Genomic DNA, 26,345 nt, shown 5'->3' with positions numbered 1-26,345 from the left:
TTTTTAAACACATCCAGGAATGGTGACTCCACCACCTCACCAGGCAGAACATTCCAGTACTTTATCAGTCTTTCCATAAAAAAACTTTTTCTTAATAACTAGCCTATATTTCCCTTGGCACATCTTAAGACTGTCTTCTCATTCTGTCAGTTGCTCCTGGAGACAGAGACCAACCCCCACCTGGCTACAGCCACCTCTCAGGGAGCTGTAGAGAGCGATAAGGTCACCTCTGAGTCTCCTTTTGTCCAGGCTAAAAAACCCCAGTTCCCTCAGTCATTCCGCACAGGGTTTGTGTTCCAAGCCCCTCACAGCCTTGTTGCGTCCTCTGGATGTGCTCAAGCGTCTCAACGTCTTTCCTAAACTGAGGGGCCCAGAACTGGACACAGCACTCAAGGTGTGGCCTCCCTGCTCCTGCAGGCCACACCATTCCTGATCCAGGCCAGGATGCCATTTGCCTTCTTGGCTGCCAGGCCACACTGCTGGCTCATGTTCAGTTGGCTGTCTTATCAGTTACCAGAACCCCCAGGTCCTTTTCCTCCTAGGCACTGTCCAGCCACACCGTCCCCAGCCTATAATGCTGCAGGGGGTGATTGTGGCCAAAATGCAAGATTCAGCACCTGGACTTACTAAACATCATGCTATTGGACTCTGCCCATCCATCCAACCATTCCAGGTCTCTCTGCAGAGCCATCCTGCCTTCCAACAAATCGACACATGCTCCCAGCTTAGTGTCATCTGCAAATTTACTAATGAAAGAGTCAATGCCCTGATCCATTTCATCAATGAAAATATTGAACGGAACTGGGCCCAGCACAGATCCTTGAGGGACACCACTGGTGACTGGCTGCCAGCTGGATGCAGAACCATTCACCACCACTCTCTGGGCCTGGTCATCCAGCCAGGTCTCAAATCAGCAAAGAGTGCTCCTGTCCAAGCCATAGGTTGACAGCTTCTCCAGGAGTATGCTGGAAACTAAAATTACCCTTATTTTACTCAAATACTTATGTATGCAGTCTATTTCACAAATACACAGGCAAGAAAGATTCTGATTTGTAGACTAAGAATTGTCATTTGACTGTAATTAAAGTATAATTTCAGAACTGTTGGTTGCAGGAGGGAAATATTGGACCTTCAGAAAAAAAGCTTCTATTTATATGTCAAACTTTCAGGAAACAGGTATTTTCCTTTCTCAAACCCAGACTGTCAGATACCTGAGATGGATTGCATGACACAAATATTACCCTGTCAAATCATCTAATGGAACCCATAATACTCATCTAGCTTCTCTCTTTCCTGAATTGCTGTCCTGGGTTGAAGTATATTCTATCACCATCTTCATGAACTGTTGAAACCAGGTGAGGCAGGGCTCCCTGCCTCCTCCACTCTGGCTTATCTTCTGTTAATGGGCCCATCAGCACCTTTGCTACACAGCTCACAGATAACCCCCTCCTGGACTATCTCCTGTTCATGGGCCCATCAGGCCTTATCACATGACTCACAATCCCATTGTGAGATGCTCCGCCCAGAGAGAGGAACCAAGCATTCCAGCCTGGATATAAGCTGAGACTCTGAACACCAGAGGGGCGCTTACCCACTGGATTCCCAGAGGACCTGAGCTACCAGACCTTTCCACGGGATCACTGCTTCAAGAAGACCACCTCATCTGGACTGCTTCCATCACTACGCTCAGGTTGTATTCTGACTCTGTCAGTGGTCTTTTGTATTATTGCATCTATTTTATTTTACTTTCTTTCCTTTTTTCCTATTAAATTGTATCTCTGACTTGGAGCCTTTCATTTGTTTTGCCTTCAAACTACTACAATTGCTAAGGCCCCAGTGATAACACTTGGGAATAAAACTATGAGTACTTTCTTTACAACTGGCAAAAAACTATTCATTAGCTCTCGTTTTGTCTTTTTTTTTCTGTAGAAAAATCTGTAGCAGTTTTTTAAAGAAACAATTCAGATTCTCAGATTTCATTAGGAACACAGGTCACTTCTTGTTTTCTTGAGGAAATCCAAGTATCTACATCACAAATTAAAAAAAAAAAAAAGGGAGATAGAAATAGACACTTTGTTGAAGCAGAGTTCAGTATCCCACAGGTTTTCAGAAGCATTCTGTGAAGTTAACTTGAAAGAGAATACACAGTTATAGTTCAGTGCTAGTCTTTGTTATACCATCTGTGGTTCACAGCAGTCGTAATCTGATTTTGTGAATAAAACGGATTGTCCCTCTTACCTTTGAGTTACCTTTGTGGATTCCATCAAATTATCTGAGCAACCAAAAAAATATGCTCTGAAGTAGGATCATAGAAATTATTTTCCTTCTTAAATATAAAACAAAAAAAAAAAGCAAGTGAGAATCAGCTGAAGTTAACAAAGTGATATTAGAACATAAATGGTTGGAAAAATGAGACAACAGTATTTGCCCTAAGAAAAAAGTAAAATGTAAGTGAAAGTGATATCAACCATAGCTGTAATGTTTTCTTTGAACAATAAAAAATCTGAAAACATAGAAGCTGTCCTGACCTGTTATTCTTATGGTCACCATGACAGCTTAATTTGCCACTGGATATAAAGTTCATAGTCACTTAGAGGAATTCAGGGCTGGCTGCTATTTGATCATGCTTAGCATCAGTGAATAAAGGACAGTTCCATTCAGTAACAAATATATTGTGTGTATATAGAGTCATTCATTTGGATCATTTTTACTGAAGCTGAAAAAATCTATAAGAAGCATTGACTTAAAAAAAGCCCCAACAAACCAACAAAAAATGGAGGCAAATTAGATAGAATATAGAATGGAAATGACATTCTCAAATACAAACAACAGTTTGACAAGACTGTAACACATTCCACACAGTTATGTTAGCAATTAAAAATTCATTATCAAGTGGTAGAAAATAAAAAAACACATACCACCAATCATAAATCTTGAGGAAGAGCAACAAAGATCACAAAGCTGGGGCTCAAGGACCCCTGGGATGTGAAAATGTCTGCTGTTCTATGTGCACTTCTGGAAGCTTATCATGGACTATGCAAATCTTGGCAAAGCCATTGCACTAGATGAAGATGGTACATTACAAAATCGGATTAAAATCAGAGCACAGTTATTCTAAATATTTTTCTACCATAACTGCAATAAACCAGTGATAATATTCTACCACAAAAAAAGAAGAAAAAAAAATACCATGAAGTTAGACATATTTTTAAATATGTCTAACTATTTTTTAAAACTATTTTTAAAAGATCATAGAATCCCAAAATGGTGTGGGTTAGAAAGACCTTAGAGATCATCTTGTTCCAATCCCCCTGCCATGGACAGGAACACCTTCCACTAGACCAAGTTGCTCAGAATTCCACCACACCTGGCCTTTGAACACTTGCAGTGATGGGACAACCACAGCTTCTCTTGATAGCCTCTTCCAGTGCTTCCCCTCCCTCACAATGAAAAATATTTTCCTGATATCTAATCTAAACCTTATCTCTGCCAGTTTTAAGACATTTGTTTTGCTTCTGTCAATATTTTTCTAATTTTTACGGCAAATTAATTAAATTTTTTTTGTTTTCATTTTTAGTGGTTTTTTCTGTATTAATATTATTGCTATTAGTCTGGGTTTGGTTTTGATGGACTAGATTTTTAAGGGCATGAAATAGAATTGATGACCCCAAGCTGTGTGCTGATCTTGGTATATAGGTTTATATAGTTTGCATTTCTTTCAAGAAGTATTTAGACTTTAAAATAACACTACTTCATAACAATAGTTTTCCTTTCCAATTATAACATTTAAACATATTTTAACCTAAATAACCACATTTTCACATTCTTGTATTTGTTAAGATTTATAAACCTTTCCACTCCCCAGTCTAGAAAGATATTTTGGCACAAATCTTATATAAAACTACTAGTACCTAAATTCATTGCTGAATTTGGCTTATTAATAAAAACACTAATTTCATTTAAATGAGTAATGTTCTAGAAATTGACATCAGGTGTACCTGGATTTTAATTACAATCTTATTTATTTCTTCTACTAATGTCAAGTAAAGCAATTTTTGCTGCTTTTATTAATTAATTAAATCTTTCCATGTGCCTGGTAATGCAAAGATTGGCTCACAGTAAATAATATAATGTCAGTGGAAAAGATATCAGTGATATTATTTATGCATTCAGTAACAAGTCCTGAGTATTTTCTGTTAAAGTAATAACTGAAAGTATTGAAACCTAATTAAACTGTTCCTTGACTAAGACACTCAAAAAGTCTGATTGTAATTTTTAGATGGGAAACTGCTGATTTTGTATGGAACCCAGACAGCACACTGCTTTTCTGAAGGGCTCTGATTTATACTACATTTCAACAAGATAGTAGCACTGAAACTATAAGTTCCACATGTCTGCCTGTGGTGTTGTGATGGCATTGCTGTTCCTCTGATCATGGTGAGGAGATATTGAGAGCATGTCAGAAGCTGGATCAGTGGAGGGAATCTTTTGTTTTGCTCCAAAGAAGTACCTGAGCATATGCTTAACTTTCCTCTCTGACAGTGCTTACAGGTCTTCATAGATGACGTAGGTTGATTTGCTTCATCAAGGCAACATTTTCAAAGGCCTAATGGAGCCACCCATGTACTGTCCCCACAGGCTCTTCTGTTAATCAAATTCGCATAGCAGTAATCTCATTTAAACTTAAAATAATTAATCTAATTAATCCTGTGATAATTAGTGCGGGATATTACTATGTTTAATAAACCACATTCTCAAATCAAGAGTTGCATTTTTAGATTTTTTTCCAATACATTTAACAATAAACTCCTTAGGTAAAAGAAAATCAATAAAACTTAAATTAAATTCTTAATTATTATGAACAAGATATATTTATGCTTTTTTCTTACCATGTACCAGATCGCATGCACAGCTAGCTAGTAATTTACAAATGAGCAATTATCCATCACTAGGGAATGAGAAGGAGATAGATAAGTTCAAATGTTATATATCAGCAATTAATATTTTAGAATATTAAAAAAAAAAAAAGAATAAAGTAATTTGTTTGAGAGCTGGTTGATGCATTTATTTTCAGTGTTAGGTTCTGAGAGGAGAACTTTAGACGATTACTCCTTGGCTGAATATTTTCCATCCCAGAGTGCACTGGCAGCAAAATGCAGGAGTATGCCTGCCTGAACCACCACAACAGCTAAAGGGAGGGTGAAGCACTTACCGTAGAGGAATACATCCACCTTGTACCTGCAGTAATACTCCATTTGCAGATTTAGTACCCATGTAACCTGTTTCTTTTCTTAAAAAAAAAAAAAAAAATAAATCACATAATTTAAAAAAAAGCCAATGGCCAATGGAGTTCACACAGACTCATTAATATTCTCCCTGTCCCGTACTCTACTAGACTGGAGACTTTGGAGACTTGAAATATCTGATATACTGACCTCTGTGTCCATAGTCCCTGGCTCTTGATGCAGTAAGCCACCTTTTTTCAGATTAGGGGATTTTTTTTCCCCAAAGCACTTCCAAACCAGCCAAATTAATCTTTAGTGGAGTGGGCTTGTTTTGGTTCAGGGTTTTTTTTTTGGTGTTTTTTTGTTTTGTTTTGTTTTGTTTTGAGTTTTTTTTTTGGTTTTGGGGTGGTTTTTTTGTTTTTTGTTTTTGTTTTTGGTTTTTTTGTGTGTGTGTGTGTGGTTTGTTTTGGTTTGATTTGTTCGGTTTTTTGTAATTTATTTTCTTTTGAGAGTTAGTTAGGATGACCATATGAATGGATGAAATTAGTTGGAAACTCACAAAGAACATTATTCTACAAGTATCCTGAAACTGCAAGTTACTAGGGCTGAAAATGCCAGAAGTACTTTCTCATGGCTGTCCAATAATGCAGATTCCACTTTCAGAAAGTCAGAAGACATGGAAATATAAAACTTAGAAAGTATAAAATTGTCTAGTGTTAACCACATGTTCCATGTGCTTAGTAATAGTAAACCTTCTGCTTAAGTGAAGTTGAGGAAGAATATTTCACTTTTACATCACTGTTTATAACTGTATTTTTACTGGTTTTTTTGGTTTTCTTTTTGCATGTCTGAATTCATCCTAGCAGTATCTGCTCCTAAATAATTAAAATAATTTAATTATGACTTTACTTGAATGATGTACAAGTAAAGAACCTGTAAGTAAAACTTGTGGGGATGATTTAACAAGTTTAGTAAGAGAGATTTAATGATTTGGAATACATAAGTACAATAGCTGTATTTCATATTATAATAAAATGGACATTTTTACATTGTAAAATATGTTTAAAAGCAAAACTCAAACAATTTACAGTTAAGACTAATGCTCATGTAAGTTTTTTCTTTTTTTTTTTTTTAGATGACGGGAAAAGAAATACTGCAATACATATTTCAGGTTTAATGTTGGATTCTCAGACACGGGGAGGGAGGAGGAAGGGCCTATATTTTCTAAAAGCAATGAAAAATATATATTACTGATTTTTACCTAAACATACTTGCAAAATAATACATCTAAAAAATCCTTAGGAGTAATTAAGAAACAACAGACACTTATACAGCGTTTTTGCTTACCTAAATATCTAATTAAAGTTTAAACTTTTTTGTCATCACTGTCTGATGAGAGAACATGCATGTAGGGAAATAGCACCTTCCCTTGGGAATTCAATTCAAAACTGCCTTAGTACTTTCAGAGAGACCACTGATCTTCAGCCACCAGTTGAGCACTGTTGCCTTAAAATGTCAGCTTAAAATTGTCTAAATGGATTCTTCGTGTCTGGTCCATCCAATTTATGGATGGATAGGAAAAAATGAGGAGGAAAAGAATCACTACATCACTGCTGCAATTCCTCATGGCCTTTCATAAGGCAGAAGGTGAATTCCCCGACAATTAGAGGCTGGTGCTTTGTAGGATTCAGTCATTTGTCTGTGATGCTACAAACAATATTTAAACCCCTGTCCCACTGCAGTTGAACTGGGTGGATTGTGATATTTTGTGTTGTGCACAGATGGCCTGCATTCATAATATGAGCAGAGTGGACAGTTATGTTATACCTATATGCATCTATGTTACAGTTATGCATATCTATACACAGATTTGCAATGCTTAACATTAAATTTGTCTGCCCAGGTACAAGCATTGGAGATCCATCATAATGAAGGTCAGATAGATGTATTTTATTCTATTTTACTTAAGTAGTTGCAATAGAATGTTCATATTGAACAAAACAATTTCTTCATGATGTTTAAATATTTTGCAGATCAAGACCTTAGTTAATCCTATGCCAAACACTTATATTTGAATCCAACTATAAGTATGATCTAAAATAATTTGATTTTATCTTCACAGAATCATTGAATTGTTTACATTAGACAAGACCTTTAAGATCAAGTTTGAAATGTGTGACTAACTAACCCATTTTTATAGTTTTAGAAATGCCAATCTTAAATAATAGTCTTTCTAAAATGAAAAATAACTTACTTTAGAATGAAAGACTAAAAGAAAAAAACTAAAATAAAGCATTAATTTACAAAAATTCATCATAAATGTCTTTCACATTTTCTAAGCTCTCTGTTCCAGATATTTTTTTTAAGACCAAATAGAAGACACACATGACCTAATTTAAGTCTTTCTGGAACCATTTTTCCATTAGTAAAGAAGTTGTAAGTTCTGTGTCTGCCTTCCAAATCATCTGTTTACAAAAAGCATACATTGGTCTTCCCATAAGCTATCTATATTTCTGAAAGAGACCTCAAGAAATCTCTAAATTTTCCAAAATAGCTAAATTTACACAAGATATCAGTAAATTATTGAATCCTCTTACTTCCCATTTAATTTTTTTTTTTTTACAGTTGCAGGGGAAAAAGTGTCATTTCAGCCAGATCCTTTCTGTGGCTATGGGCTTTTGACCTAAGGAGTGGTTATCTAGAAGTCTCTAGTCCAGATTTTTTTTAAATGTCGGGATTTATGTACAAACCTTGTTTCCCACAACTAAACAAAGAATCCTGTTACTTCTGTGAGTTTGGAAGTAGTTCAGTTAGAAGGAGAAGAAGATATTGTTGTCTGAAGAAGTGTTTTTCCATGTGGCCCCATATGTTGGAAAACACAGGTGGGGGATGAAATGCAATTTAATACTTTGTGAGGGTTTTGGATGGGATAGAGTAGGATTTTTTTTTTTTTTTTTTTTTAACAGCTGGTATGGGGCTGTGTTTTGAATTTGTGCTGAAAACAGGTTGATGAAAAAGGGATGTTTTCATTACTGCTGAGAAAGGCCAGACCAAGAACCAAGGCCTTTTCCATTTCTCACCCTACCCCACAGCAAATAGACTGGGCACACAAGAGGTTGGAAAGGGGACACAGCCATGACAGCTGACCACAACCATAACATATGATGTCATGCTTAGCATATACGGCTGCAGGAGAGGTTGGTGCTGGAGCCTACCTCTTGGGAACTGGCTGGGCATCAGATGGTTGGTGGTGAGAAATTGTTTTAATTTCCATCACTTGTCTTTCTTTGGATTTTTTTTTTCTTTCTCTGTTTTTTCAATAATAGTGATAACAATAATGATAATAATAATACCTGTGTTTTTCTCAACCAATGAGTTTTCTCACTTTTACACTTCTGATTCTTTATCTTCCCACTAAGGCAGAGGAGTGAGCAAGTAGCTGTGCGGTGTTTATTTGTTTCCTGGAGTTAAATCCTGACAGTATTAAACACAATAAAAATCAATGCATTTGCACAATTCAAAATAATAATTTAGTAATAAGAACATGAAATGCAGTTATTTATTTTGTATAAAGTCCCTTTTTCTTTATTCTTTGATTAAATATCTGTAGATTGGTTTTATTTCTAAACAGAAACATTGAAGTTTGCTCTCTTTTTACATTTGTGAGTGATTACCACATCAGTGTTTTTTTCACCCCTCTTGACATTCCAACATATTGGAGACAATCAGATCTACACTTTACTAGGAATCATAATTTAAAAAGAACAAAATGCTTTGTGCAATATTTGTACTTGTTCTTGCAAGGTACAGCATCTTCTTTAGAGATTGCATTAACCAAATGAACAAGTGATATGCGTTGTACTAAAGGGAAAAGCCATTACTATGATGTCTGATAATAGAGATCAAGAAAATGCTTCTGGGCACTGTACCTCTAGCATGGTTTCTAAAGTCACTGTTTTTTACATTCTATTTTAACTATTTATAACTGAATCACTTTTGACAAAATGTAAATGATGATAGTAAAAGACAGTTCTTTTCTCTAAAGGGTTATGAGAATTGGTGGAGGTTATCCAGTTGTCACATATGATTGCAGTGATCTTTTCTTGTTTTAAGAGTGTGTATAACTGCCACAAGTTCAGAGACCCTTGAATTTCAGGATCTCTTCCCATTCTGCTTTTGCTTTCCACCTGTCTATTGCTGTTGCTTCCTAAGATAGGCATCTTTCCACCATCTGGACATACTTCCAGCAACATCTGGTAGCTTTGGACATGCTTTGCTGCCCCATGCCTTGAAAACGCCTGAATCTATGGCACTCAGTAAAATCTATTTTCCAGAATGCTCCCCACCACAGTCTCTTAGGTACAAAAAAAAAAAAAAAAAAAAAAAAAAAAAAAAAAAAAAAAAAAAAAAAAAAAAAAAAAAATCAGTGAGGCCAGAAAGTCAGAAAGTCTTAGGGGCTTTCCTCTAACACTTAATTGTGACAAGAATATTAATAAGGGCGTCATATTAAAGCCTGCAGGTAAATGACTGGTTTAAGCAAATTCAGCTAACTGAGAAGGACATGGAACAAGACAAATAAAGAGAAACTGCTGGACATGATAGAAAACTCTAAGTGTGAGAATTTTGCTGAATTATAGGTGGTGCTGTGAGAGATTGCTGGGTATCACTGGTATATCATAAGGGCATATGACTGCTGGGTATGCTGTGAGGGATTGCTGGGTATACGTCTTTAAGTGGTTAAAGAGAAACTATGGGAGAAGTTACCCTACTTCAGAGATAGTTGGATGAGAGCACTACAAAAAATTTTGGAAGCAGAGTCTTGCAAGGCCAGTCCCATAGATAGGGATAGTCCCATAGATAGTCCCATTGCCAAAGCAGAACTGTCATAAATATTAAATTTGTGTACAATTGTGACAAAACTGGGAATTTTGGAAAATAGAGTAGTAGGTTTCTTAGCTAAGCAGATTGTGGCAGAGACAGAGAAGTAAAACAATGGTGAAAATTAAAGTAAGGAAAAGACAAAAAGAGTAACAAGGTATGCATGTCAGGCACTGGTTTTGTCTGGGGGAACCTGTTGGCAGCCTTGGGCAAAGCAGTACCCTGAGCATAACCAGAGAAACAGACCCTTTTTTTCTGACCACACCAAAAGCCAGACTGCTACCATGGTCACAATGGCCACAGATGGTGGAGCAGATATTTTCCCAGGTGAGCAAGGGGAACACATGGATTGGCAACTCAAGCATCCTGGTGTCTTCACATTGATCACTGCTGCAGATGTGGTGGCACCAGTAACAGCCCTCCTCTTCATACAACACAGCTGCAATCCTTGCACAAATATATCAACCAAATTAAGACATAAAATCTTCTACTAGCTTCTGACAGAGAACATATGAGGGAGGAAACAAAATAAATTTGAGAACAGCAATGGATATAAACTAGTCACTTCATCAGTCTGCTGACATGAGCAAAGTCCATCACAAAAGTCAGATGCTGAGATGAGTAATGTGGGCCAGGACACTAGTAATTCATATGTCAGCGCCACTACAAGAGTAACATCAAAGCTCCACAAATATTTCAGGATAGGGTAGTTTGAAACTGCTGCCACATGGAACAGTCATCATCACAGCACATTTATTGAAACAGGAATTTTTTTCTTGATATGTATAATTCTGACTTAAAATAGCTTAAAATCCTTCCAGAACCACTGCATGTTTCTCTATTATTTCTAGACCACAAACCAAGGGAAAAAATGAAGCAAGATTTTCACATCACCAGATGCACAATGCATATATTTTTGGGATAAGGTGTTACCACTTCATCATGAAAATAACTGGAGGTTTGGGGGAAGGAGTTGTGGTTTTGATGACTTTTTTTGGGTTTTGATCAAACAAATTCAATATCCATTTATTTATTTATACCCCCTCAAACTTTTCCATTCTTCAAAGAGATATAAATGTCCAGATCTCTTTATTTTAACATGTATACAGGTGATTAAATATGGATTGAGATTTTTTTTTTTGCTAGGTGGGTTCAAATTCAAGCTAAATATGCAAAATAATTACAGTACCTGAAGGTATATTTTTTGTCCTTCTGCATTAGTTTACCAACATTGTATATGTTTAAACCATCAATTTTTTTATCTTAAACTTTTCCTTTCATCTCCTCTAGAAAAATGACTGGGATCAGTTGTACTTTTTAGCATAAAGGGTTAAAACATCGGGCTATATTTTCTTGCTATTTTAAATGGATTATACAAATCCATTAAATTTATACTTTTGTGTCTGAATGTTTTGTTTCTGGGTTTGGGGTTTTTTTTGGTTTGTATTTGTTCGTTGATTTGTTTTGGTTTTTTTCCAACCTATAAAAAGTACAAGAAAATAAAACTCAGAAATTGTTTAAGGGCAGGTTATCCAAAAATTCATGCCAAGAATTTTCAGACAGAGAGATTCTGTCTGCTGACTGTAAAATAAAATTTGATTAAGACATAAGGCATTTAAGCAGACACCATATAAGGTATTCATCAAAGAGTTAAAGAGCCCCATATTGATGTATTGGCTCACTGCTACAACTGCTTTTGAAGTATGCACTCCAATAGAGCCGATTGCCATCCAATAGAGCAAATCCCATGTGTGTGTGGCTCTGTGTACACATATTCACACACACAAAGCAAGAGGCAGGCTGACTACAGAATTCTAAGATTAATAATAATGATTTATTTTTCCCAAAAAATTCATGGTTTTAAAGCAATACTGGCGGGAGCCATTAGACAGACCTCACTAGGCAAATCTTCAGGTGTGAGTAATCATGATCAAACAGCATGTGAAACAAACACTTTCCAGGTTCTGAAGGAACAGTACAGTGTAGGACATGATGACAGAATGAAGAAAAAAAAATACCCAGAGACAAAAAAAAAAGAAGACTCATGGAAACCTAGAATTATTTACAGCCTTTAAGATCTAAAAGACCTTTAAGATCATCAGGTCCAACCATTAATCTAGTACTGCCAAGTCCACCATTAAACCATGTGCCTAAAGGCCACATCTACATGTCTTCAAAGTATCTCCAGGGGATGGTGACTCTATCAGTTCCCTGGACAGCCTGTTCCAGTGTTCAACAGCCCTAATTGTGGAGAAATTCTATTAATATCTAGCGTAAACCTCCCCTGGAGCAAATTGAGAATTTCCTATTTGATTGTTTCTTGGGAAAAGAGACTGATCCCCCTCCTTTCAGTTAGTTCCAGGAAATGACTCCTTTTCCCCAGGGTAAACACCACAGCTCTCTCAGCTGATCCTCACCAGACTTGTGCCCCTGACCAGCTCTGCTGGTCTTGTCTGGATACACTCCAGCATCTCCATGTCATTCTTGTAGTGAAGGGCTCAAAACTGAACAGAATCACTGAATCACTGAATCACAGATTCACAGAATCACAGAACTAACTCATCTCGAAAAGACCTTTGAGATCATCACGTCCAACCTATGACCTAGCACCATCTTATCAACTAAACCATGGCACTAGCTTAGTGAGTGCCACATCCAGTCTTTTTTTTTAAATACCTCCTGGGACAGTGACTTCACCACCCCCTGGCCAGCCCATTCCAATGCCCAATCAGTCTTTCTGTAAAGAATTTTTTTTTCTTAAACTTTCCCTGGAGCAGCTTAAGACTTGTTGTCCTCTTGTTTTCTCAGTCATGTCCTGGGAAAAGTGACCAACGCCCACCTGGCTACAGCCTCCTTTCAGGCAGTTGCAGAGAGCAGTAAGGTCTCTCCTGAGTCTCCTTTTCTCCAGGCTAAACAACTCCAACTCCCTCAGCTGTTCCTCATAGGGCTAGTGTTCTAGACCCTTCACCAGCTTTGTTACTCTTCTTTGAATGCATTCAAGCATCTCAACGTCCTTCCCAAATTGAGGGGCCCAGAACTGGACACAGCACTCACCAGTGCCAAGTACAGGGGGATATTGCTGCCCTGGTCCTGCTGGCCACAATATTGCTGATCCAAGCAAGCCTTCTTGGCTACCTAGGCACTTGCTGGCTCATGTTCCACTGGCTGTTGACCAGCACCCCCAGGTCCTTTTCTGCTGGGCAGCTTTCCAGCTACTCTGTCCCCAGAGTAGCACTGTAGGAGGTTGTTGACAACCAAGGACAGGACCCTGCACCTGGTCTAATTGAGCCTCATGCAAAATTGACCTCGGCCCATTTATCCAGCCTGTCCAGATCCCTCTGCAGACCAACATTCTTACTCAACTTAGAGTCTCCTGCAAACTTGATAAGGGTGCAGTCAATCCCCTTGTGCAGATCATCAATAAAGGTATTAAATAGGGCTGGCCAAATACTGAGCCCTGGGGAACACCATGGGCCACCAAGTGAATGTAGCACCATGCACTAACACTGTCTTGGTTCCACTATTCAGCCAGTTCTTAACCCAATGAAGACTGTACAACTCCAAACCATGGGCCGCCAAATTCCTCAGGAAAATGCTGCGGGAAACAGTGTAAAAGGCTTTACTGAAGTCCAAGTGGACAACATCCAGAGCCTTTCCCTCATTCACTAAGCAGTCACCTTGCAATAAAAAGAGATCAGGTTGGTGAAGCAGGACTTGCTGAGCCTGATCCCCTGGTGTCCTGTACATTTCCTGTGATGGCACTCAAGATGCTCTGCTCCATGACCTTCCCCAGCACTGAGGTCAGACCGACTGGCCTGTAATTCCCTGGATCCTGCTTCTGGCTGTTCTTGTATATGGGTGTCAAATTTGCTAACCTCAAATCAACTGTGACTTCCCCAGATACGCAGGATTGCTAATAAAAAATTGAAAGTGCTCATTGAGCTCTTCTACCAGCTCCCCCAATATTCTCAGGTGGATCACATTCAGCCTCAGTTTTCTGTATTTCTAAGGGCTGTAGTAGGTCACTAACCACTTCCCCTTGGATTATGGGGGCTTCATTTTGCTCATATAATCTTACCCATTTGCAAGTGTTTATTTTATTTAGCTTTAGGAACAGAGCTTTTGCCTTGCTTATAATTTGTCAAATTGTAAACAAAATTGAAAGCCCACATCACAAAAAGGTCTGATACAAGTCAAAAATCTGTTATGTATTGAGAAAATTAATTTAAAAAACCCAAATTACATGTTTGTCTTGTCTCCTAGGGTCCTGTCTGCATCTGGTTGTTTATAGCTGTAGTTTCTGTAGTGTCTCTTTGCTACCTAAATACTTATATATGCTAGTGAGAAATAGCCACTAGTTGGTGAGGATAGCAATTGTTCTAGGAAGACACAGCATTATTTACTCCAGATTTGCCATCTGGACGGTCTGGAGAGAACCAAATAAGCTAACAGTTTGTCAAGAACATACAGCAAAACAAAAGAAAATGTCCAAAAGAAGGTGAAGTGGAAAGAACTGGTAAGAAAAAAGTTGCTGCTGTAGAGCCTCATAAGCCTGATGGCTTGTCTTTGTTTTGGAAGTTCTGCTCTGTAAGAAAATGTATTGAGATATCTCTGAAAATACTGCAATTTATAAGCTATACATGCTGCACAAGCCAGTCCTGTGATAGTCTAATTCCACTGTTAGAGGAATTATTTAATCTGGTAAAATATGATATATAAGAAAAATGGAACTTAGATTGGGACATATAATATGTTATTGTTCCACTTAATATATTAAATAATACCCATCTTCCAGTGTTTTCTTACCCTTCACATATTAGTATTCTTTTTTCAGTCATCCAATCTATGCATATTTAATTATTCTAATATTTCTTCCTAAATGATACAGTCACTTCCCTGACTGTTTTTAATCCTCTTCTCTGAAATGTTTTCAATATTTTTTTTTTGGCAATTAGATGCCTTACATTTAATGCAGCATTTGGAATATACTCACACTGATGCCAACCAGAAAAGAAAAGTCTCTGTGGCCAGATACCTGTAAGAATTTTGTGTCAAACTGTGTTAGCAATTTTTGCTACAATGCCATGTTGTGTTCTCAATATTAGCTTGCTGTAACTGTGACCACAATATTTCTTTCTTCATTATTGCTTCTTAGATTTATGAGGTGTTAATTTTGCAAAGACTCACATGATAGCCAGCACTGAGTATAGAAGTGCTGCTCTCCATTACAACACACTGTAGGGCAGGAAAGAAGTACAGGCAGCAGCTCACTGAGAGAGGAAATTCATTTCTTTCTTACATTTTGGAACTATTCAGGAATTATGGGACACATTTTTCTGTTTTCAGAGAAACATAGACTCATATAATTGTTACAGTTGGAAGGGATCTTAAAGATCATTCAACTGCTTTGCCATAGGCTGGGATATCTTCCTCTAGATCAGATTTTCAGAATCCCTTCCAGCCTGGTCTTGAACACCTCCAGGGATGGACTATCCTTAAACAGACACGCAGAAAGATAATAAATTTCTTATGTCAAATCCTAACTGAGCCTTTTTTTGATGAGTGCCTTCCTCTGCCTCGATGATGTTGTCACTCAGCAGACAAAGCATCAAAAATTGGATTCTAAAGAGATTTTCCCCTGCTCTCCCTTGCAGATAAGTAAATTCTTCACTGTTTCAAAACCTTAAATGAATATTCAAAATATTGATGCCTTATCCTAGAAAAAAAAAACTAGTCTAGAAATAAATTGCATAGACTTAACTTTGTCCATATGAGGTCCTTGATGGTCTCCATCAGCATTTTTATATTTAATTTAAAAATCTGAATAATTTGATGAAGGAAAAACTGTCATTATTTATGACCTAGGCTGTTGCAGGCTGAGACTTTAAAAGGACTTCAGTGAAGAGGATGAATTAATGAGGTGCTCTGAAGGCTTTAGCTGATCCTGCCCACTTTACTTATCCACTGCTTCTGCAATTCTCTCTTTATCCCCTAATGGAAGTTGCACAGTTCTGATTGCTGTGAAGTACTTTAACTTTTCCCCAAATCCTCTAACACCTGAAAAATATGTGTATTTTCTCTGTAATTTATAAGCCTCTCTTTAGTTACATCACTGTACCCGTAAGATTCAATTAGCACCTTTTGCACAATTATTCTGTCAGAGCTCCAAGGGAAGTATCCCAGCATCACGTTCACACCGTTTTTCAGGTGTGATCCTGACCATGCAGTCTTGTCTTTGCAAAACCAGCGTAGCATTATTTAATGGATAATTCTGTTCTCAGTAAAGTATCTATCCTTTCATCTGCCTTTAATAATAAATTAAGTCTGGCCACAGATGAGGAGACAGTCAATTGCCAGATGCTAAATACCTAGCCCAGGGATATTGCATGTGTGAAAATAAAGTTGACTGGGCACGTTGCTCAGACAAATCCTAGTCCTGCTCAGCTCTTTTGGCTAACATTCACACTGCTGTGGGTTTATACAGTCATTGGCAACTCCTCTCTTCATCTTTCAATTGGACTCTAAGTGCACCCCAGCCTATTTGGGTGGCAAAATGGAAGTACTTTGAAAATTTAACCTGTTTTAAATCTTCATGCTTTTCCAGACACAAAATAATTAATGTACTGCTTTTTATTCTCCCTTGTATCCAGTTTTGCTGAAAAAAAAAAAAAAATCTAGAGGCAGCCCTTCTGCAAAACTGATTTTAATCAATAAGTGATTTGTAGCTCATGTAAGCAGTGTCAGGTAAAAGAGGGATTCACAGCATTTATACTGTTCTACATATGGAAGCACGACATTAACATCAGCTTCATGTGCTGATCCACAGCAGGCAAAGATTGCTGCACACAGCTGTTCTTCTGGGAAATGTTTGCACTTCAAATGTGCTCCCTGGCTGTCTTTATTCTGATTCTAGGAAACCACCATTCAGTCCTTTCTGGGATATTTTGGGTGGAAACTAGAGGAAAAAAAGCTACACCATCACAAACATAGGCTTGGCAGGCTCCTCCACTGGGTTTTTTTGGTTTGTTTGTTTGGGGGTTTTGGGGGTAGTTTTTTTTTTGGTGTTTTTTTGTTTGTTTTGTTTTGCTTTTAAATTGAAAGAGACACTCTGAAGGTTGAGGCATCCCTTAAAATTGCTCATAGTCTCTCAAATGTCTTTTAGCTTTTCAGGACCCCACACCCCATCTCCAGTCCATAAGGGGAATTTCTTTTAGGTCATGAAATTTCTTTCTTGTGATATATCAGAATTAAATTTCTATACAATTTTGCTTTGTAGGTGGTAAAAGTTACAGTGTGAGTTACATGTCTGCAGTGCCATGTTCTGGTAAAATTCTAAATTCTAATCCTTCTGAGATTTTGTGGCACTTTTACCACTTTTTTCAATAGAGTATGATTTTGTCTTACATTTCATCCCTTGTATTAACAAATTCACTTTCTCAAGCACTTCTTTAATCTTTCTTACTGCATTATATTTTAAGAGTAGGGAAGAAGAGAGGAGATGCATTACGAGTAAGTCTGAGAACACATAGATTTATTTGTGATTTATAAAATGGTAAATGAAATAACACTTTTTTTATTCATTCTCCTTAATCCTATTTCCAGGTAGTAACATGGGCTGTAGAAAGAGAAGTCTTATTAATGCTGGATTAGATTTACATCTCTCTAATCTGCTTATATTTTTTTTTTTGGTTTCATCTGTATTTTATAGAATTTACATCAGTGAAGAACTTAAGAATAAGCTTAATATTAAACCTGAACTTAACTTCTTCCACATTCTACATAACATGTAAGTTTATGATTAACACTGTCTGAAGTCAATGACAGCTTAGAATATGCATACTTTTTATTCTGAACTGCAGCTTACCTCACAAAAACTGAATTTTGGAGAATTTTACATAAAATATGTTTGTTGATATTTCTCAGCTTTTGTTTAGGATTCAAGCTCATCTTCTGCATTAAAGTGCAGAAGAACAGCTCATAGCCCTTTAGCCTTTATAGTTACTCACAAGCCAGTACTCCCTGTGAATTAATTAATATGCTGCTTTTTTCTCCCTGCAAAGTCATTAGTGAGGAACAGAATATTACCTGACCTCCTAAGGCAGAAAACCAGTAGTCATTTCCTCCTAAGTCACTGTTTTGCAGCTCGTCACTTCCCTTTGTTTACTATCTTCCATCAGTGGTTATTTCACATGATAACATTCATATTCAAGCCAATTTAAATTAATTTTGAGAAAAGAGCTTTTACAGAATGCAGTATCAAATGTTTTCCTTAATTAATTTAAAATGCCTATCATATTATGCTTTTCTTTCAGCCACTAATTTTTTAATTCTATTAAAGAAGCAATCAAGTTTCTCTGGCAAATCTTTATTAAATCATTTTGCTGCTTAGCTCTAAAATTATCAGGATGAATGCCAAGGCTATTTTCACAAACAGTTTTTTCCATCTCCAGAGTGGAATCGGTATATGTTATATAGTTAGTGAAGGTAACAAAAGAATAAAATCTATCACAGTTGTATAGGGTTACGATATTATAAAAAATTTTTATTGAAACAAGAAAGCAATCAAAAATATATGGATAACCTAATAATTAGGACTTTCTAAAGTTCTTTTCTCCCTCATGAAAATGCAATGAGAGAAAACACAGGTTTTCTCTAGCAAGCAATGACCTAAAAGTAAAAAATTTGCATTGAACTATAAATGTCTAGTGTATATTACTATTGTGAACATTTAGACAGGGCAGTCTAGATGTGAAAACAAAGTAGAGATGGATGCATGCAGAGGTAGCATCCATCTTGACTTTAGCTTTTTGCAGTGCCAAAAGGAATTATATTGCAACTACATGAGCTTGTTAGTGCCCGTACAAGATATTTGGAGACGCCTGAAAATAATCTCACTGCCAGAATTCTACCAGCCAGTGCTGTGAGGGGAAAAACTAGTGTAGGCAGGACCAGAAAAGATGCAATTGTATCCATGGATCTTGAGGAATCAATAAACTTTGAAAACATAGCACACAGTTGTTGGGAAAGAACATAAACGTATTGGCACAGTGCCATAACCTCCTGCAGCGGCTGTGTGGTTGCAACAGGTAAGTGTACACATCAAGGAAAGCCAAAGAAAGCAGACTACTTGAACTGCTTGAACTGACAACAAAAGCTCACTTTTATCACATTTTGTGAGGCTCAAAATAGGGAATTTAACCTTGAACTGTTTGATCCTCAAGGGCAATAAAACAGAAAACAACCCCCCCCCCCCAAAAAAAAACCAAAAACAAAAAAAACCAAACAACAACAAAAACACCTGCAGAAGCAAACCATGAGATTGAATAATTGAATATACAAGTGTAAAATCTTACTAACTTATAACCTGATATCTGTTTCGAAATAAATTTAATTCCTTAGAAGAGGTGCAGTGCAGTAGGGAGAACAATAGGAATATTTCCAGAATTAAAACTTTTACAATGATGTCTTTCATAGATTACTACTGATACTACTGAACCCCAACCTCAGCATTTTGAAATTAACAAACATGTTGGGCCTTAACTGAGTGGTACTCAGAGGACGGAACTATAGCATAGGGCTGTCCTGTTCTGTTATTACTCATAGTTCCCTGCAAGAATTTTGTATGAAGCTGAAGTCATAAACAGGAAGATAAAAACTGAGAAAAAAAAAAAAAAAAAAAAAAAAAAAAAAAAAAAAAAAAACAAAAAAACACCTTTTTTTACTTTTCACTGTTTTCTGAGTCAGTGACATAATCTAAACTCAGTTAAGGTCAATGGAGAGGCTTCATTCCTATGCTGTGTTTTGGGGGAATTTTTTGCATATGGTGAGGATGCTTTTACTGAATTTAACTCTACATTTTGCACATTTATAGCTCCACATCGCCATCATCCTACTTCTAATGTTTCTTATCATTTCTGAGCAATACGGTCTTATAATCCCTCCTCTATTATTTAGCTTCCTAACTATCCAGTGATGGTATGTGGCCATACTTTACAAGATATCTGGTGCTCCATTCAAAATAAGTAGGAAAGGAAACAAACCAAAGACTTCTAAAGGAAGCAAAGACAACACTAATTTAAGCATTGAGAACCTTGCAAAACTTTCTTTCAAAGAACTGTTTACCATTTGGACTGGAAATTGGTTCAGACAGTGCAAGAAGAGCACTTATCACACTAATGAACTCCCTTTGTTATAACAACAGAAAGGAGCCTTTAATTTGATCTCACTTAATTGGCATATGACATAGCAGGGTACAAGTATTCATTCATCAGTAACTGAAACTTCATGAAGTCTTCAGACATAAGAAGGTACAATAATCACAGTAAGATAAAAGGTGTAATAAGGCTATTGAATACAAGTGGCCTCATGGACACTGATTAGATCGAAGAACCATCAAATGAAAGGTCTGCCTACCTTCAGGCTGCCCAAATGAAACTGACAATTCTAAGAAGGGAAACAGAGAATCATTTATCTGCATGAAAGCTACACTAATGCTCTCTGAAATCCTGGATGAACTGCAGCTCTTCAGGACTTAATTTCTAAAACTACAGTCCAACTTTTAGGATGGGTATAAGGATCTTGGGGATTGAATCTATTCAATATGTTAAAGTTAACAAAGACATAACCCATGTATTATTTCTGGTATTTGGTTGTTGTGGTTTGTTTTTGTTTTGTTTTGGGTTTTTTTTTGGTTTTTTGTTTTGTTTCGGGTTTTGTTTGTTGTTTTTGTTGTTGTTGTTGTTGGGGGGAGGGGGGTTGGACAGAGGCTGTTTTATTTTAGTTGACTTCCGTGCCTACCCAGACAACTACAAAAACTTGTCTTGTGTTCATGTTCATCTTTGATGATTAAGATCCATACCCTCCTGCATAGCACTGCATATGTGGAAAGAAATTCAAGAAAACTTACAGTTCAGAACACCTGAGCTAAGATGGGTCAGAGTATATAAGTAGATGTTTATAAGAAATTGTTTTTAATGTCTCACTAAAATATTTCTTGAAGGAGACACCAGAACCAGGTGCGAGATAGCTTTTTCATTCTGGTATCCTTAGAGTAGAGGCACTTTCCTGCTGACAAATCCAGGTTTTTTTCAAGAAAATTTGTTTCTCCTCACTGTATTTTCAATTGAAACAAAAGTCACAAGACTCCCATCTTACCTGCCCCTCTAAATTTTCTCACTCCATCACAGTGAATGTATTTTTCACTACTGAGACATTAATTAATTAATTATAACCAGCTTAAAGATACCCCAGGGATCATCAGCTATTCCCAGGCCCTTCAGTTTTCATAAAGAAAAAGGATACTTCTATTTCAGTTTTCTGGTCTGCTGGGATTTCTTGTCCATCAATGTTTCCCAGATGTACAGAGAAAAACCTTCTTATGTGCTTGTCTATTGCCTGGAGATCTTTCACATAGCATCAGGGAATGTGAAAACTAACTAACTTCAATCTTTGGCATGGGTTTAGATCTCCCAAGCTGAGGAGAAAAATAAGGCAGCAAGATTTGGCTGAAGGCACATTAATAAACCAAATTGCTGCCAACAAGTTTAAGCATAAGTCATATTTTGTCATTTTTTATTGTAGTTTATATTTTAGTTTTGTCATAATAATTTCATTTTATTTTTAAAAATTTAATTAACATCAGTAATAACTTTTACAGGCATTTATTATTCTAATGGAGATTGAGAACTGCAGTTTAATAAAAAACATATTTTGTATATCACGAACAAAATGGCAAAAGCCTTTTAAAATCCAAATATTGAGTCCAACTGGCAAACTGTCCTGACAAAAGAAAGAATTAGTTTTGGGTTTTTTTTTTTTAATCATGTCTTTTTATTCTTTATGTCGTCATTCACTGATTGTTTAAGAATATAGTATAGAGTATAGAGGATCTTCTGGGATATTGTATTTACTATGACTAGTCTATAATCTTTACTTTTTTCATTTTTATGAGTCTAAATTCATCCTAAAGTCAAATAAGAGATTCAGGCTTAAAATATGTAGACCTGGAAATTCAAGGCAAAAATTAGCTAAATATTACCACCCCAGTACCCATCCTACTGCTCCTGCTCACTCGAGGTTGTAGTGGTTTCAAAGCAAAACCAGTGAGACACTCCAAGTCAGTAATACAATTTAATAGGAAGAGAAAAAACCAGAAGTAAAATAAAATAAATGCAATAATACAAAAAGACCAGTGACAGAGTCAGAATACAACCTGACACCCTGTTGGTCAGGGTGTTGGAAATAGTCCAAAATTAAGCCCTCCTGGAGTGGCAAATGTGGTCCTGTTGGATGTAGAGATGGTCCTGTAGAGAAAGGGTCCAGAGATGGGTCCAGTCTTCCTTTGGGAGTCCCATGGGAATACTGGATGCTTGGTGACACTTCTGGCCCCTTTTTTATCCAGGTGGAAATTTTTTGGCTCCTCCTCCCTGAGTAGAGAATCTCACAATGGGATGACGTAGTGTGTCATGTCATTGGTGAGCTTTAATGGCCCATTAACAGAAGATTTCCCCGCGGAGGTAATGGGAGGGTGAACAGAGATAAGAAATAATCCCCCACTCATTTTTTAACAGCTGGCTTGTTATCAGAAAGGCAACTGCACCCTTCCTCCTGGAGTTACAACAGATAAAGAAAAAAACACCTCCCCAACCGGGTTTCAACAGATGGAATAGAATAAACTTTTTTTTTTGTTTGTTTGTTTTTTGGGTTTTTTTTTTTTTTGGTGTTTTTTTTTTTTTTTTTTTTTTTTTTGGTTTTTGGTTTTTGGTTTTTGGTTTTTTTTGTTACATAGCCCATGACAGAGGTGAAGGAGGTAGAAGAGTTGGGGATGGAGTGCAGCTGAGCTTGGGAAAAGAGATGGGAGAAAGGTCACAGACAACATTTTAGTTTCTTTGTTTTAGTTGTCAAAAAATTAAATTAACTTTCCTCAAATCTGTGATGGTTATGGGAAGCAGATCTACCCATATTTAGCTCAACAAAGGAGATTTTCCATTCTCTTTTGTCACCTGTGCTGTTGCAGGGAAGGATGAGAGCATCTGGGTCAGTACTTGGCAGCTAGCCAAGGTCAACCCATCACAAAACAGCACAAGCACTTCACAGTAAGTGTGTATTAACAAATATGAGTTCCCTGATCCCCTGGGAATAAGGTGTCAATGACTCATTAACTTTTATGAACCCATATTTTCATGCAAAAAGTTAGAATACAGCTGCATCAGAATTTCACTTCAGGGAAAAAAGATAATGCCCCCATCAGATAATAGTTTCTGAAATCTAGTATACAGTTTCATGAATGAATAAGCCATTTGCATTATGGAATTTTTTCAACTATTTAAAATCATAAAAGAATCCCAGAGAACTATATAATCTTGCAAATAATTTAAATTTCTAAAGTAAAGAAGAGTAGCAATATTCTATTGACTGCCTGAAATTTAAGATCTATTCATATGTGCTCTCTTTCCCCAACCCCTTCTAATCTGGTTCACCTGTAGTGAAAGAAAAAAGAGTGATTTGTAGTTGAATTTTACATCATATTACCTTATATTCTGAAAAATCTTTCTTTAGTGATGACAGAAAAATTCATCAGCTGGTGTTAACCTTGTGTATATCATCCTTACTAGGTATCTGAAAAAATACATCTTATTGAGAGGGGAAAAAACCAAAGAATTTTTAAAGAATCAGTTGCATCAAAACATTAATTATGTGACTTATGTAGGCATTTGCAGACCAGCAGTCTTAAGCCTAATAAGCTGCTCAATTCTGTCCCATCAGGCTTAAGAAGAAGAAGGAAAAAAAAAAAAAAAAAAAAAAAAAAAAAGAAAAAAGATAGCAAACAAACCCCTAAAGCCAGTAGACTGCAAAGAATTTGGAACTTTTCCTGTACTGTTTCATGAGCTTTCTGATCATTGAAGCACCTTTTACGCCAGATAAGAACTTTTCTTGTACTGTTTCATGAGCTTTCTGATCATTGAATCACCTTTTACGCCAGATAAGGATATGAATTTTTAGCTTTGAAAACCAACAAGAAGAGAATGAAACAATCTAGGAAATAAATTACCACATACTTCCAATCTCAAATATTAAAAATTTTCGTTCATCTTCATGAAGATAGAAACAATTTCAATTCCTTTACTTTTCCCACATCTCCCACTTAAAGCAGTTTCATCTGGACAGTATATAAGCTTTTGTTAGAGTTAAGAGTTTCTAGAGACCACTCTTGTGCACACATGCACACAATATTGATTTTGATTACCAGTCATTAAAAAAACCCTCAAAACCAACATAGCCTAACAATGAGTTATCAGCTGCTATAACATGGGTTTCTTTTGTCTAGTAATTAGGTACTGGGAATTGACCTGACAACTCTAACACCTATTAATACTCTTCAAGGGTAAACTTTTCACAGAAGTACATGTATCTATCTGTGTTCCTCCCACTGAAACTGTCTATGAAAAACGAATAATTACCCCGTGATTTGATTATTAGCACAGGACACAACTCAGTGAAGAGTTACCTACCTCATAACACTGAGTTACATTCTAACAGAGGGACAGAGGATAGAAGTCTGCCACTGATTCAGAGGTCTTGATGTGCTTCCGCAGCCAATAGCACTGCATGAAACTCTCACCTCAGGTCATTTTTTCAAGCAACAAAGTAGGTATTACCTTAAAAGTGAACTATTTTCATATTTAGCAACATCTCTAGAAATGAAGATTAGTTACTACTGAAAATGATCTAGATGAGATTCATACAAAGTTTTCCATGTTCCCTCTAACAACTAGTGTCCCACAACAACTAATCTCTTACCAGTGCAATTCTCTTTTACAGGGTACTGAGAAATCTTGTTATTGTGGCTTTAGTGAAAGTCAGCTGATTTTCTAGGTGGATCTGAACATAATGCAGAGGTAGGAGCTCCTGGACTCCTGACTGCCAGAGCTGAACCATCAAAAAACCAAGAAAAACAAGAGCCAAAAAACCCCAAATATACAACCCCCCCCCAGAAAAAAAAAAAAAAAAAAAAAAAAAAAAAAAAAAAAAAAAAAAAAAAACCAAAACAAACAAACAAAGGAAAGAGAAGAAAAAAAAATCCCCAAACTAACCCCAACCATGCATAACAAAATGACTTAGCAGTGAAAGTCATAGAGTGAAAAGAGATTGAGAGTGTCGTAGATAAGTAATGAAGACACCCCATATTTGAAGTGATGAAGATCCCATGTTTGTGGTTTGCTTTTTTTTCAGAAAATATTTAGTGAATATATGCTTATAGTTCTCATTTGTTTCCATTCACTTTACACTCTAGAAATCCCACATTTACTTGCTGGGATGCTTTACTGAAGACTTGAGTGCAGATATAATTTTTGACTTGGAAAAAAGAAACTACTGTTTAGTCTATTCAAAACAGATAAAACAGAAACAGTAGACATTAACTGGTGGAGAAAAAGAAAAGAATGTGACACAAGCACTTTTGAAGGGTCAATGAGGAATATATTCTGAAAGTCTTCATCCTCAAAGTAAAAATGCAACCAATTTTTTAAACGTGTGTGAACATTAGAATAAAACAGTATTTGAATACCTTCTCACCTAAGTATTGTAAATTACCAGTAGGCTGAGATATATTCATATAAAATAGTTATAGGAAATATGTAATGGAAAAGAATATGTGGCTTTTGTGACATACTTAAAGCAGAAGATGCTATTTTACCAAGTAGATACAGTTGAATGGTTGGTATTTTGTTTATTTTAAAATCTCCTTACCTTCATTTGTAGTACTTTTTAATTTGCCATTATCTTGGCTCTTCTTTTTCTGGAGTTGGAATTTTACTCTTTAAATAAGGCAAAGCAAAGAACCATTATATATTTCTGTGTATATGATAGATGGTAATGGGTCATAAAAGTAATGTACCATGGTTTTTTCCCCTAAGTACATTTAAAATATATTTTTTCAGAGATTTTCACACATTAACATTGGTTTTGACCACCTAAGCCAGAACAGAGTAAAAGCATTTTCTTTTGGAGGATGAATTCCAACACATTTTGAAACAGTGAATGTAGATGGAACTCCTTAGTCTTGTAATTTCCTGTTAACAGATGTCTTTGCAATAATCTCTTTCCTTTTGAAATAAAAAATGTACTTGGTTTCCATTTCTAGATTTTAGTCTTGTAAATATTTACAGTTGTATGACCCTAGAGAAATCAAAGGAACTGTGTCATTAAGTTGTGTAGAAGTATGTGGAATACAGAATGCAGATT

Source organism: Chamaea fasciata, unplaced genomic scaffold (assembly GCF_029207755.1).
Source record: "Chamaea fasciata isolate MVZ Bird 193981 ecotype frontalis unplaced genomic scaffold, bChaFas1.0.hap1 SCAF_1, whole genome shotgun sequence".
Taxonomy (NCBI): Eukaryota; Metazoa; Chordata; class Aves; order Passeriformes; family Sylviidae; genus Chamaea; species Chamaea fasciata.
This window is presented reverse-complemented; position numbering follows the sequence as displayed.